The following is a 13,310-nucleotide window of genomic DNA, read 5'->3' on the forward strand; positions in this document are numbered from 1 at the left end:
TAAACATTCATGTCACATTAAGATCCACCTGGAAACAAAGGCTGAGTTGTGAGTCTGTTGTGCTAAATTCCTCTTTTGATGTCAAACCCAAATCCCCAGCAAATATAAAGCAATTTCCTCATTGCTTCAATACTTTTGTCAGGGAGTGAATTGAAACCTAAACCAAAAAAACAAAAAAAATCTAACAGCATTAATATGGGACCTCATTGTCATGCAAATGAGGTATTAGCCTGGACACAAATGCAGGACTCCAAGATGAGGACATGATGTTAAGTGTGGTTTTATCCCAAACTGAGGTTGTAGACCAATAACCAGTCCAAAAGAGGCAGAAGCACAAAATAACGCTAGGCTATAGGCGAGATCCAAAAACATGAAGAATGGTCCAATGACTATGAGGCAACACTTGACACGTGAGCAAAAACGTACCAAGACTATGGAGGCACAGTTACGCTGTGACAAGTGGATGCTCAACACAAAACTTGTGAACTTACGCACCGTAGCAGAGTACCCCAAAACTCAGTAATGCAAACGTCGATGACACATTCAAAACTTAAAGCCCAAGTGTCATCCCTATGAACATTGTAAAATAGATATTGAAATGAAAAATACATAACACTATTCACTTTAATGTCTATACAAAAAAAAAATAAATGTGAGCAGAGAGCGCGTCTTCCATGCCCAAAGTTGCGGAAGTCTCATTCGACATCCAAGTGGTCGCCATATTGGCTGCATCTCCTGCCCGTGACGTCACACTGGGACATTCGCCATTGAAAACACGCTGTGGCCCCTACTATGGGAGACGAACACACCCTTTCAGACAAAGAAGCTCTTTTCGAAGAAGAGAAAATCTCACAACTGAATGAAGTGTCCGGGGCAATATTACCCTATTGTTTCGAGCCATATTTAGATGCTATGTGGATCACTTCTAACTAACAACAGACTCCCAGACAGTTAATATGAGCCAGTCCGGCCGAAGCCGTGCTCATCCGGCATTTTGGCTAACACGAAGTAACAAAGAGCTACCTTCCAGCAGATAAAAATAGTACAAACACACGAGATTGCCTGAGTGGGCTCCTGCTAACAACGCCACTTCCTGCTTCTTGTCGAAAACAAATCCCTCAAGAGGATTTTCATGGCGGGAGTCACAAAAAGCCATGTACGTCAAAATCATGTTTCGGGGTGAAAAAACGCGTCCATACCGGCATCCGTTTTTTCATTAATAACATACTAAAAATCATCCATTTCATGACAGTAGCACTTTAAATGGCTGGTCTAATTAGTGTCCAATGTACAGCAGCTGTGTGACAGCTGTCAGCGGTGGTACCGCCCAGGGCAGTGGTTTGGCCACGCTCCTCACAGGAAGCACCACCCACAGCAGTGGCTTGGCCATGCCCCTGACACGCATAAACACTATGTCAAGTTTATCCTCCAACTTTTCATTTTTCATTCTGTTTGTCTATTGATCTGTTTTTTGGTTTGTTTTTTTAACATCCCTGCCAGTCCAAACTTCAATAACTGTCACAACAAAAAATGTTTCCTGTAAAGCCATGAACCTGTTGTGGCTTTTTGCGCTGTTGTATCCGCGAGAGGGAATTGGAGCAATACATACTGTGTTATTGAGTTTGGCTGAAGTGTATTTTTTGCTTTGGAGAGCAGAGGTGCGGGTCAAGCACATCAGACTTGAATGAACATGTAAATAAACACAAAAGTGTGTGACAGATGAAATTGTATCTTTCTAAAGTCTTGTTACCTCCCTCGGATTTAGCCTCTATCCTCAGTTTGACGCGCGCACGCACACGTGCACCCGATTCCATTAATGCACTTGGACCTCAGTCATTGTCCGCTTTGCTGAGCTGCGAGCCGGCGGCCAGCATCGCCGGAGGAAAGCGGGCGGCGCACGGCACGTCACGGACAGATTGTTAATCAGGAACCAGCGACGTGATGTTTTCCACACCGATGCACCTCCCTCCCTCGACGGAGTAATCACCCTAAAACTGTTATGCCGATGACGCACGGGGTCAAGACTTCTCCGGGGACGATACGGACGGAAGCGTTTGCGCCGATGTAAATTAGGCAGATTGAAAAGTGCTGCAGAGGAGAGTGTGCTGAATGAGAAATATAATGTATTTTTCATGATTTTCGTAATTAGGATCGTGCCTTATTAAGTGATATTATGCCACTGAATTACACGATGTTGCTTTGCTTACCTCACCGAGGACACGGTTATTTTTATTTTTTCCTTGCCACACAGGAAAGCACAAGCACACGTGCTTTTTTTTTCCCACAGTATCAGGGGGCAGGCGGCAGCAATTAACACTTCACTTTGCCTGTGTTGAAAAGAATACAGCAAAACCATTACATTTTCAAGCATCCAGTTTAAAGTTCATCCGAGCTCTTCGCGCAGTGTGTTGTATGTTGTGTACATCTCGTCAGTGAGCACTAAATGCTATTTAATATTTCCTCTGTGGCAAGAATAGAATGGCATTATTGTCTTTTTAAAGGCCACCGATGCACTAAAGTTAAATGTCATGATTTGGGGGAAAGTCGCAGAATCGGGAGACGCCGACACCGATATTGGAATATGACTCATTACTTTGCATTGATAGAAACTATCCATCTACCCACCCTGTAACGTCAGTCTTCTGCCTTTACTAACATGTCAGTGAAACTGGTTTCCTGCAAAATCCATGACATGCAAATCCAGAGTATTCCTTCTATTCTAGAGATAGCGAGGGTGGATGACTTCAAATACTTCCAGTGTCATAACCAGAACGCGGAGTTAGACCCAAATGCACGACTCGGGAAAACGGGGAGGCAGTTCAGGAAATATCTTTATTCAGTCCAGAGTCGGTAACCAGGCAGGCAGTCCACAAGAGCAGTAGTGATAATGACGTCAGGCTTACGGGGTAGGTCAGGAGACGGGCAGGGGTCGGTACGCCGGGAGTCGAGATCAGAGTCGAGGAAGTGTGGGAACGAGGCATCAATGACAACGATCTGGCAAAACCAGACCGTCCGCTGTTTCCTAAAAGTACTGCAGGTAATCACTGGGGATCAGGCGGAGGTGTGCGCCTCCTGATAACTGTAGGTGTGTCGGGGGACCTGCACAGCCAGGGCTAGGACCGGCAGGATAAATACATGCAGAGCAATGGTGAGTGTGGTAAAGAAGAAAGAAGTGAAGAAACGGGTCCAAGCAGGTTGGAAGAGTTGGCTGAAGGTCTCTGGTAAGATGAAGGGCAAAGTTTATAAAACAGAGGTGAGGTACGGATTAGAGACGGTAGAACTGAAGAACAGAAGCAGAACTGGAGGTGGCAGAAATGAAGATGTTGGGGTTCTCGCTTGGAGTGAGCAGGTTGAATAAGATTACAAATGAGCTCATTAGAGGGACAGCCAAAGTTGGATGTTTTGGAGACAAGGTTAGACGGAGCAAACTTAGATGGTTTGGACGTGTCCAGAGATGAGAGAGTGAGTATATTGGTAGAAGGGTGCTGAGGATGGAGCTGCCAGGCAAAAAAGGGAGAGGAAGACCAAAGAAAAGGTTGATGGATGTTGTGAGGGAGGACATGAAGACTGTGGGCGAGCTAGGCTTAGATGGAAAAAGATGACACGCTGCGCCGACCCCTAACGGGACAAGCCGAAAGGAATAAAAGAAGAAGAAGAGCACCTCTCTGGCATATCCTATGAAAATATGCAGGATGAAATGTTCAGCAGTGTCCTCTGTGTCGAGTCTGGGATGATGGCCATCGCTTGTCACCAGATATCGTATCATAATACAAGCACTGGGCATCAATTACATTTCAAACTACAGCACCCGTCGTGCGAGTAAAATCATGACAATGCATCTTTATTAGAGGCATTAGAATTCAGAATACATATCTGTAGAGCGAATAGAGCTTCCTCAGCACAATCCCTGGTAAATTGCTTAGCTGTAGCATTTGGACAGAAAAAAAAAAAAAACCTGCGCTGCTGCATAATATAGTTTCATAAATGGATGCATCTTACATTTCTATCATTTCCGGTTATCGAACGGTCAGGAGAAGCCTCCTGAGCCGCTCGCCAAACCGGACGATGCGGCGCCACTGTGTGGCTTTGACACTCAAACATCTGACAGAGTGTAACTTAATTAAATCCCGTGGACATTTGGGACCTCATACTTGCATATGCAAACTTCAAAAAGGATAAAGCTGTAGTCAAACAGTGATAGTAAGCACTCGGGGAGAGTTGAATCACATTTGGTTTCCAGCTGACAGCCGGGAGTGTAATCTGTTTAAAAGCACATGGGTGTTGGCTAATGGCTTCTCTGTCTGAGGACCCAAAGTAGAGATGACACACAGTGAAAGAAGGGGGACTGGGTGAGTGATGCCGGCAAGAAGAAGACTGACAAACTCTCAGAAAGACTAAAAAGGGGAGCGCTACGAGATAGCGACTGATAATGGCTTACTCGGCGATCACACAAGTGCCCGTGTCATCTCCGCTCAACGTCAGGGGCCCCCTATGACCAGATGCACACGTCAACCGTCAGACACATCCGCTCGCCTGATTTCCCCCCACCCATTGCGATATTCAGCTCTCTGTCACCATCTCGAGATCTGATATTAAGTCAGACACTTTCAAGAGTGCTTTTCCAGTCATGTGATGATCGTGAGCAAAATCACAAAAGGCGGTCTGTTTAATGCTGTGAAAGCTCTCGGAACCAACAAAATCTATTCTGTGACACTCCAAATTATTTAGACTTTACAATAGGGTATAGAAAACGTACCATAATTTCTGGCCTATAGAGCGGACTTGCTTATAAGCCTCACCCACTACATTTGTCATGGAAATACCATTTGGTACATACATAAGCCGCAACCGTGTAAAAGCCGCAAGTGGCCACAATGAAACACAAGATATTTACAAAAAAAGACAGTACACAGAAAGAGTTTTCAAAGTTTTAATACCTTAGCTTAGCTTAACATAGCAACAACACGAACAGGGCTGTTAAAAAAAAAAAAAACATACCAGTAAAAAATATATATATAGCCGTGGTAGCTACACAGTAGCAACGTGGTAGCACAGCACTAACAGGGCCGTTTAAAAAAAAAAAAAAAAAAACAGGCAAAAAATCAGTGAGACACGGCAGTAACACAGCAGCAACAAGCTAGCAGTGGCGTGCCAACGCTAGCAGTGCCACGGTAGCGCAGCACTAACAGGGCCGGTTAAAAAAAAAACATACCGGTAAAAGTCACTTCCTCGCCACATTGATTCCACCGTCTCACTCTTACATTTTCCACTCGAGAGCTCCCTTGCGCCCGCTAGAATAAAATGCACACATTAGCCGCATAAACCTCAGGGTTGAAAGTATGTGAAAAAAGTCGCGGCTTATAGGCCGGAAATTACGGCAATCGGGTTTAGGCTTCAACTGTTGCTGTTATCAAACCTTTTAACTGTGTATATATATATATATATATATATATATATATAAATTTTCTGAGCCACTTATCCACAAAAGGGTCACGGGAGTGCTGAAGCTTATCCCAGCTGTCCACTAGCAGGAGGACTGGTAAACAGTTCAGTCTTGAGTAGTGTATAAAAGTTTGAGGGAAACAATTTATATCAGTTCTTTGAAACCAAACACGGAGAACAGAATGTTCGTCATAACCACCCAAAAAATAAATTTAAAAAGCGACAGCCGTGCCAATAAGCCAAAGCCACGCTCTCAGCAGAGTGCGTGATTGGGCTAATTGTGACTTGTTTGTTCTTGGAAAATAAAATAGCACACATTGCCATCCTCCACACACGACCTGTTTAACACCAACTCTTCATTTGCCACAGACTGTTTGCTAGACCACAAAAGTATTTATTGACTTTACAAATGCAAAAGGTGACTCAATTAAGCTTATGTCCATAAGTGCACAATGCGGTTCAACTTATTAATTAAACGTGTTTTACATTTTTTAAATAGCTACTATTATTTCTCCATTTTGAGAGAATTATTTGTGAGACAACGGTTTAATCCTTAACTCTTGAGCTAGTAATACATTAATTTGCTATTAAACATTGATGTAAAAAGGCAACAATGCAATAATAGAATGACACAACATACTTTTAGGAAGACTTAGAGAAGAAGAACAATTAAATGAAACAAAACGAGTTTGACAACGGCTGTCCTAAACTCCGTCGCGATCCGTCTTGCAGAACGGTGCTGCTGACTCGGGTCTCCGAATACTGCGGGTTTGAACTGGCTCGTAAACGGAGGCAAACCAACAGTATACTCATGAGATGAATATGAGGACGGCTTTTGCTGTTCGACTTTATTTCTCTCGGTAAAACCTCCGGCGCTCGTTCGAAGGCAGTGCATTTTCAGGGTCGCACTCTGTCTCACTCCGCGGGGCTCGTTCCCACGCAGGCGAGCGCGAGGATGCATTTTCTTAGCCGCCTCTTAGTTTGTCAGAACTACGGAAGCATGTTAACGCTAGCGTGTCCTTGCTGAATGAATTAAACAACACCGCGCGCCGGGTTCAAATATGACAGCCCATTCGTTTTCATTAAAAACTGCCCAAATCCCACGAGCTCGTGTGTGTGCGCGTGTATGTGCGTGCACACGGCACGCAGCGGTGAGAGACTTTGGATTGACAGGCCGCTTGGACAAACCTGCGCGTGTTAAATGCCAATAAGAGAAAACAATTTATAGCTGCTTTGATGCATTAACGTCGCACAACTCCAGTTGGGGGCCTCGCCGCCCTGTGCAAACCGAAGGGAGGCAAAATGTCACGTCATTATCCGAGCCGCTTATCCTCACAAGTGTTGCGGAGGGTATCCCAGCTAGCTTCGGGCGAAAGGCGGACTGCACACTGAACTGGTCGGCAGTCAGTCACATGGCAGATATCGACACCATCACTGAGCGGGAATCGATCCCACGCTGCCCGCACCAAAGGCGTCTATATAAAGTCAGAATGATTGTGGGTTCACTTTTGCAGTCATGCTTCGCAATCTTCAAAACAAAAGCAAAACTTCACATACACTGACGGATGTAGTAGTTAGCAGGCCGATGGCACGGTGGATTAACTGGTAAAGCTTTGGCCTCACAGTTCTGAGGTCCCGGGTTCAATACCAGACCCGCCTGTGTGAAGTTTGCATGTTCTCCCCGTGCCTACGTGGGTTTCCTCCGGGCACTCCAGTTTCCTCCCACATTCCAAAATCATGCAACATTAATTGGACACTCTGAATTGCCCCAAGGTGTTCTTCTGAGTGTGACTGTTTGTCTCAATGTGCCCTGCGATTGGCTGGCGACCAGTTCAGGGTGTACCCCACCTCCTGGCGGTTGACAGCTGCGATAGGCTCCAGCGCTCCCCGCAATCCTCGTGAGGATAATGGAAAATGGATGGATGGATGGATAGTTAGCAGGAAAACGTAGCATCTATGGATACATTATCAATTACTCCAAGTGTTATTCGGTTCACGTTTGATTGATAGAGTCATCAGATAGTCATCAACGCTGTGCTGTACCCCCCTTTCGCCCTAAATTGTCTGCATAAATTCACATTCTGCTCATCAATTATACCGATTGCATGTTCGACCAAGTCCCAAAGGGGTCCTATATTGTATGAGAAGTGTGGCAGTCATTTAAATAAAATCAACTTCTCATGGTCAAGGGCTTACAGTCATGCTACCCTGAGAACACCTGATCTCGTCAGATCTTGAAAGCTAAGCAGGTTTTGCCCGTGGTTAGTACTTGGATGGGAGACTGCTTGGGAATACCAGGTGCTGAAAGCTTCTCTCCCAGGCTAAATGCAGAGGGGTTGCGTCAGGAAGGGCATCCGGCGTAAAACTGTGCCAAACAAATGTGCGTTCGTCTAAGATGACACACTGTGGCGACCCCTAACGGGACAAGCCGAAAGGAAAAGAAGAAGAATCGTGGTCAAGAAATCAGATTAGGACGATATAAACATTGGGCTGCTGGAAATAGAATCAAAATGGCATGATGCAGTTATGAAAGGATGGACATGGTCCGCAACTATGCTTAGGATCATGGTGCCTAATTCAACCGTTAAAAAAAAATCATCTCTGTTTAGAGACTAGACTCTAAAACGGTGATATGAGACCGTCCCAAGCCAACCGAGAGACGGTTGGCTTGGGAACGCCTCAGGATCCCTCCGGAAGAGATGGAAGAAGTGGCTGGGGAAAGGGAAGTCTGGGTATCCCTGCTGAAGCTACTTCCCTAGCGACCTGACCCGGAAAAGCGGTAGATTATGGATGGATGGATGGATGGATGGAGCATACAGTAAATCAAGGCTCATCCCAACCAGACGCCGTTTGTCTGATCTTCTTAGGTTCCGCTCATTGGTAGCCCCGATGGCCTGTGCTTATGTGAAGACAGGCAGACATCGTGGCCTCCGGGGTCGCCATGTTGTCCATTCACGGGTATTTCAGGTCGACTGTGTGAACATGGTGGAAATGAACAAACGACATTAACATTTGCATCGATCTATCCCAAATTAGTATTTAAATTGAAATCATCTTACTTAGTCATCATAGTGTATATTCTCATCATATTTAGAGACAAGAAGAGTGCTGCTGTTAGGACATCCCTCAATAGTAAGTAAGTAAGTAAGTATCTTTTGGCTTGTCCCTTTCGGGGTCGCCACAGCGTGTCATATGTTTGGCACAATTTTTACGCCGGATGCCCTTCCTGACGCAACCCTTCTCAGGGAGTGGAGGCCACAGTGGGATACGAACCCACAACAGCTGGTTTACCAAACCAGTGCTCTTACCGCTGAGCTACAGGGCCTCTTAGCACATCCCTCAATACTTTAGTCATTTCCTGGTGTCGGATGGCCACAAGTGTGGTACAACAGGGACCTCTACAGGTCGTTTGGGGTAGCAAAACATGTTTACAACTGCACTGCCAAACTAAACACTCGAAGACATCCCGTTCTGTCCCTGTCTCTTGGAGTCCGTCAGACTGCGTCTCGCTCACAGGTTTTGCGGCTTATTTTTATTTGCAGGGACAAATAAAGCTCCCTGACACGGAAAGTGTACCTGCCACGAGAACAGTGGCGCGATCCAGAGAGGCTGGCACTTCCGAATAAACGGATGTACAGTTGTCATCTGTATGAACGCATGCAAAGGACCGGGTCGGACTTCAATTGCCCCCATTAAATATCAAAGGTTTAATCTTGCGGAGAGAGGAAATCAATCAAGGGGCTTTTCGGTGTGTAGACGGTTTAAAGAGTTCACTTGCTGCTTCCAAGATGAATCAATCAGCTATTAACGTGGAATACTGCAGTCGCACTCGGATGCCAAAAGTCGAATTATTTTCGACACCGCTCCGGGCGGGGTAATGATCGATAAAAGTTGTGCTGATATTGTGCCACTTGTGGGGAAAAACACGATAGGGGGAGAAGATGTTGTATTTTATTCCCTCGGTGGTAGATTTGTCTGTGCAAGTCATTTGGAGGAATTAGAAATATCCCTGCAGGGAACAAAAAAATATGGTTCTTCTGTCAAAAAATAATGTTGTTGGATTATTTGTTTCAATTGTCTCTTCTGGCCTATAATTTCATGAACAAATTCAACAAATCTGACAATTCGGGAAACTACAAAATCGAAATACATGTGTGGCGTTTGCATGTCTCTCCCCCCCCCCCCCCCCCCCGGCCCTGAGTGGGTTTTCTCCAGGTACTCCGGTTTCCTCCCACATCCCAAAAACACACGTGGTAGTCTAATTGAAGAATTTAAATTGCCCGTAGGTAAGAATGTGCAGGTGCGACCAGTTCAGGGTGAAGCACCCCCCCCACCCCTCCAGCATGGCTGCAACCCTAGTGTGGAATAGCCGTATGAAAAATCGTTGTATGGACAGACAATAATATATTGTAAAATACGCATAATCCAGCTATCCAGTTTCTGGATGTTATCCCATCTGATTTGGATGAGGGGAAAATTATGCCCTGTCAATTGCAGGGCACATATATGCAAACAACCATTAAACACACACACATAAACATTCTCCTCCATCACCAAAGACTTTTCCATTAACAGAGAGTAACAACCATCCACCCATCCATTTTCTTTGCCGCTTATCCTCACAAGGGTCGTGGAGAGTGCGGGAGCCTGTCCCAGCTGTCAACGGGCAGGAGGCGGGTTACACCCTGAACTGGTTGACAGCCAATCGCAAGGGACATGGAGACAGCCAACAGTCGCACTCACAATCACACCTAGGGGCAATTTAGAGTGTCCAATTAATGTTGCATGTTTTCGGAATGTGGGAGGTAGCCAGAGTGCCCGGTGAAAACCTACTCAGGCACGGGGAGAACATGCAAATTCCACACAGGCGGGTCCGTGATTGAACCCAGGACCTCAGAGCTGTGAGGCCAAGGCTTTACCAGCCAAGCCACCGTGCCACCCAGTAACAAGCATCATGAAGAAAATGAAACTCCACACAGGAAGGCCCAAGATTCAGAACAAGAACCTAAAAATTAGGCTCTCATGACTGCAGTCACTCACATTTGAAAAATGTAGGGGTGTGGTCAGTCATGCCCGCAGGTATAAAGTTGCGGGTGTGTGTTCTCTTCGTAATTATTAATTAATTAATACGTAATTAGGAGTGTACCCCTTTAAGAGAGGAGGGTGGGGCGGTGTCAGGTCAACTAGGAAGTAGAAGTAGGCTGAGCGAAGACCGTGTGCTTCCGTGTTAAAAAAAAAAAAAAAGAAGATGTCAGGCTTTGGTTCACTGCCCTGGATCAGTTTTCATGTGCGCTGAGAGTGTGCGACAAGTGTGGAATTGCGCAGTGGCGCAGCTTAGAGGGAACATTGATCAAGACAACACAAAATATGCAATGTCTTTCAATATCTATGTATGTCTACTCGTAACAAATTTTACGTGCATGATTTTACCGTGCTCAACTGTGCAGATTTGCGAGTGCGATGGCGCACGGGCACATACGTCTCCATCAAATCACAGTGACTACGACTTTAACAACTATATAACACTCCAATCAATACAAAATTAATATGCAATAAATGATGATTAAAAACTCCACATTGAGACGTGCCAACAGATTCAAACCCGGATATCCGGACTGTGAGGCTGTCACAGTCCGCCATGACAGACAGCCACTCTGTCAGCCAATCATGTTCTGCTCGCCGCAGTGATGCATCTCACATTTAACGGCTTGTTGATGATCTAATTTGTGTTTGAGTGTTGAGTGAAGATACAAGCAGGACACTACGACACCAAAGTTCTCTGGCTGGGGATTTTGCTAAAACTGTTCTTCATTCCATTCTTCATTCTCCTCCCTGTAAATGGTGGATGAAGACAACTGTGACTTCTGACTATTTATGGATTTACAAAGTCTTGCATCATTTTGGCCAATCTTCAAAGCCTGAACCTCTTGACTGTGAAGCGTGAACGAGACTGCCCTTAATTGAACCGTATCCTGGCCTTTATTTGACCTGTCAGTCGATCTCACTGTGATGATTAAAATCCTTTCCAACTTTCCTGGTTTCCTCGCACATCCCAAAAACATGCAACATGAATTGGACACTCTAAATTGCCCCTAGGTGTGATTGTGAGTGAGTGCGGCTGTTTGTCTCCATGTGCGCTGGGTGTACCCCGCCTCCTGCCCGTTGAAAGCTGGGAATGGCTCCAGCACTCCCAACCCTTGTGAGGATAAGCAGCTCTGAGAATGGATGGATGCTCTTGAGTAATATTGTAATAAAGTATTTATACTCTTACAGGAGTTTTAAAAAAAAGGTACAGGTACACGTGCCACAGAGAGTAAATCTTGGGTAAACGTGGGAAAAGCTTTATGTGGCATAAAATTGATGTATGGATTGTGTCTCGTGAACTTCATCCATCCATCCATCCATTGATTTTCTTTTGCCACTTATCCTCACAAGGGTCACGGGGAGTGCTGGAGCCTATCCCAGCAGTCAACGGGCAGGAGGCGGGGTATACCCTGAACCGGTCGCCAGCCAATCGCAGGGCACATCGAGACAAACGGCCACACTCACAATCACACCGAGGGGCAATTCAGAGTCTCCAATTATTGTTGCATGTTTTTGGGATGTGCGATGAAACCAGAGTGCCCGGAGAATTGCCACGCAGGCACGGGGAGAACACGCAAACTCCACACAGGCGGGCCCGGGATTAAACCCTGGTCCGCAGAACTGCCCACACCGCCCTTGTGAACTTTATTCTGGAAAATGTATTTTATTATTTTTTATGGAATTTTCACTTTTTTCTCATAACTTATGTCACTATTGAAACATAAATCAGACTTTTACGTTCAAACCGCCACTCGGCACTCACTAACTCAAGCAATATTTTTCACCAATTACCTTTTGACTCTTTTGACACATATTTAAGGGCCGGCGTCCTCCTGAGATGAACACATGAATTATGATTAGTGCTTTTGATGTCTGTGTAAAGACTGCTTGTAGAAACGTTTTGGTTTTTATGTAAAGTATGGAAATGATATTGGCATACGCAGAAGTGCATCTACAAAGTTGTGTTTTCGTGTTGGTGAAGATGAAAACTTGAAAGTATTACAACGTCTTGCATCAGTGGCGAGGTCTTTGCAGGAAACAAAACAGACCGCTATGATTTGACTCGTCTGTTCACTCTCATTTCATTATTCTAAAACTGTCTTAATATCGGAGTAGTTTGATGAAACTCTCAAAATAATCCACAATAATCAAGTTTCACAGAATGATATTTCCTATGAAGTTACAGTACCGTTCAAAGGAAGGTGAAGAAAGGACATACGGCTGTATGTGGGGATGTTGTTGAGTTATTCCACTTCGCACTCTCTGAGGGGATGTTTCGATGACAGTGTTGTCAGATGGAAACGGCTGATAGCCATCTTTTGGCTTTTGATTTAAAATAATATTCGAAATCCTAAAAATACAAGCATTTGAAAACAGATCAAAAAGTGCACGTTTTGACAGTACCGGTTGCTATTATTGCTTCTGTGAAGATGCTGAAATTGGTCCAAGGTCGTACGTAAAGCACAGATCCCCCCCCCCCCCCGCCCCGTTATAGTGTGGTTCATAATGATCATTTTTGATTTTTTTTTTTTTTACTGATGGTAATGCCAGGAAAAACAAGTATTCACTGCATACCAAAACCATAATAACCGTCAGATCGCCTGGCTGTTGATGCATTTGGGTTTGAATTTGCATGTCTTGCAAAGTATACTTTAAATGCACCGCTGCGACAACCAGGAAAGTTGAATTATTTAAAAACCCCTCTGTTTAAAAACCCTACTTTGAAATCATAACCATTTTTAAACCCTTCTTTGAAACCATAACCATGTTTTAATCCCCAATTT

At 44.9% G+C, this 13,310-nt stretch overlaps 1 pseudogene; it reads left to right on the forward strand.

Annotated features, from left to right (window-relative positions):
* The first annotated feature begins 7,632 nt into the window (after window positions 1-7,632).
* LOC133505464 (5S ribosomal RNA) lies at window positions 7,633-7,752 on the forward strand (annotated as a pseudogene).
* Window positions 7,753-13,310: the final 5,558 nt, after the last annotated feature.

Source organism: Syngnathoides biaculeatus, chromosome 8 (genome assembly GCF_019802595.1).
Source record: "Syngnathoides biaculeatus isolate LvHL_M chromosome 8, ASM1980259v1, whole genome shotgun sequence".
NCBI lineage: Eukaryota > Metazoa > Chordata > Actinopteri > Syngnathiformes > Syngnathidae > Syngnathoides > Syngnathoides biaculeatus.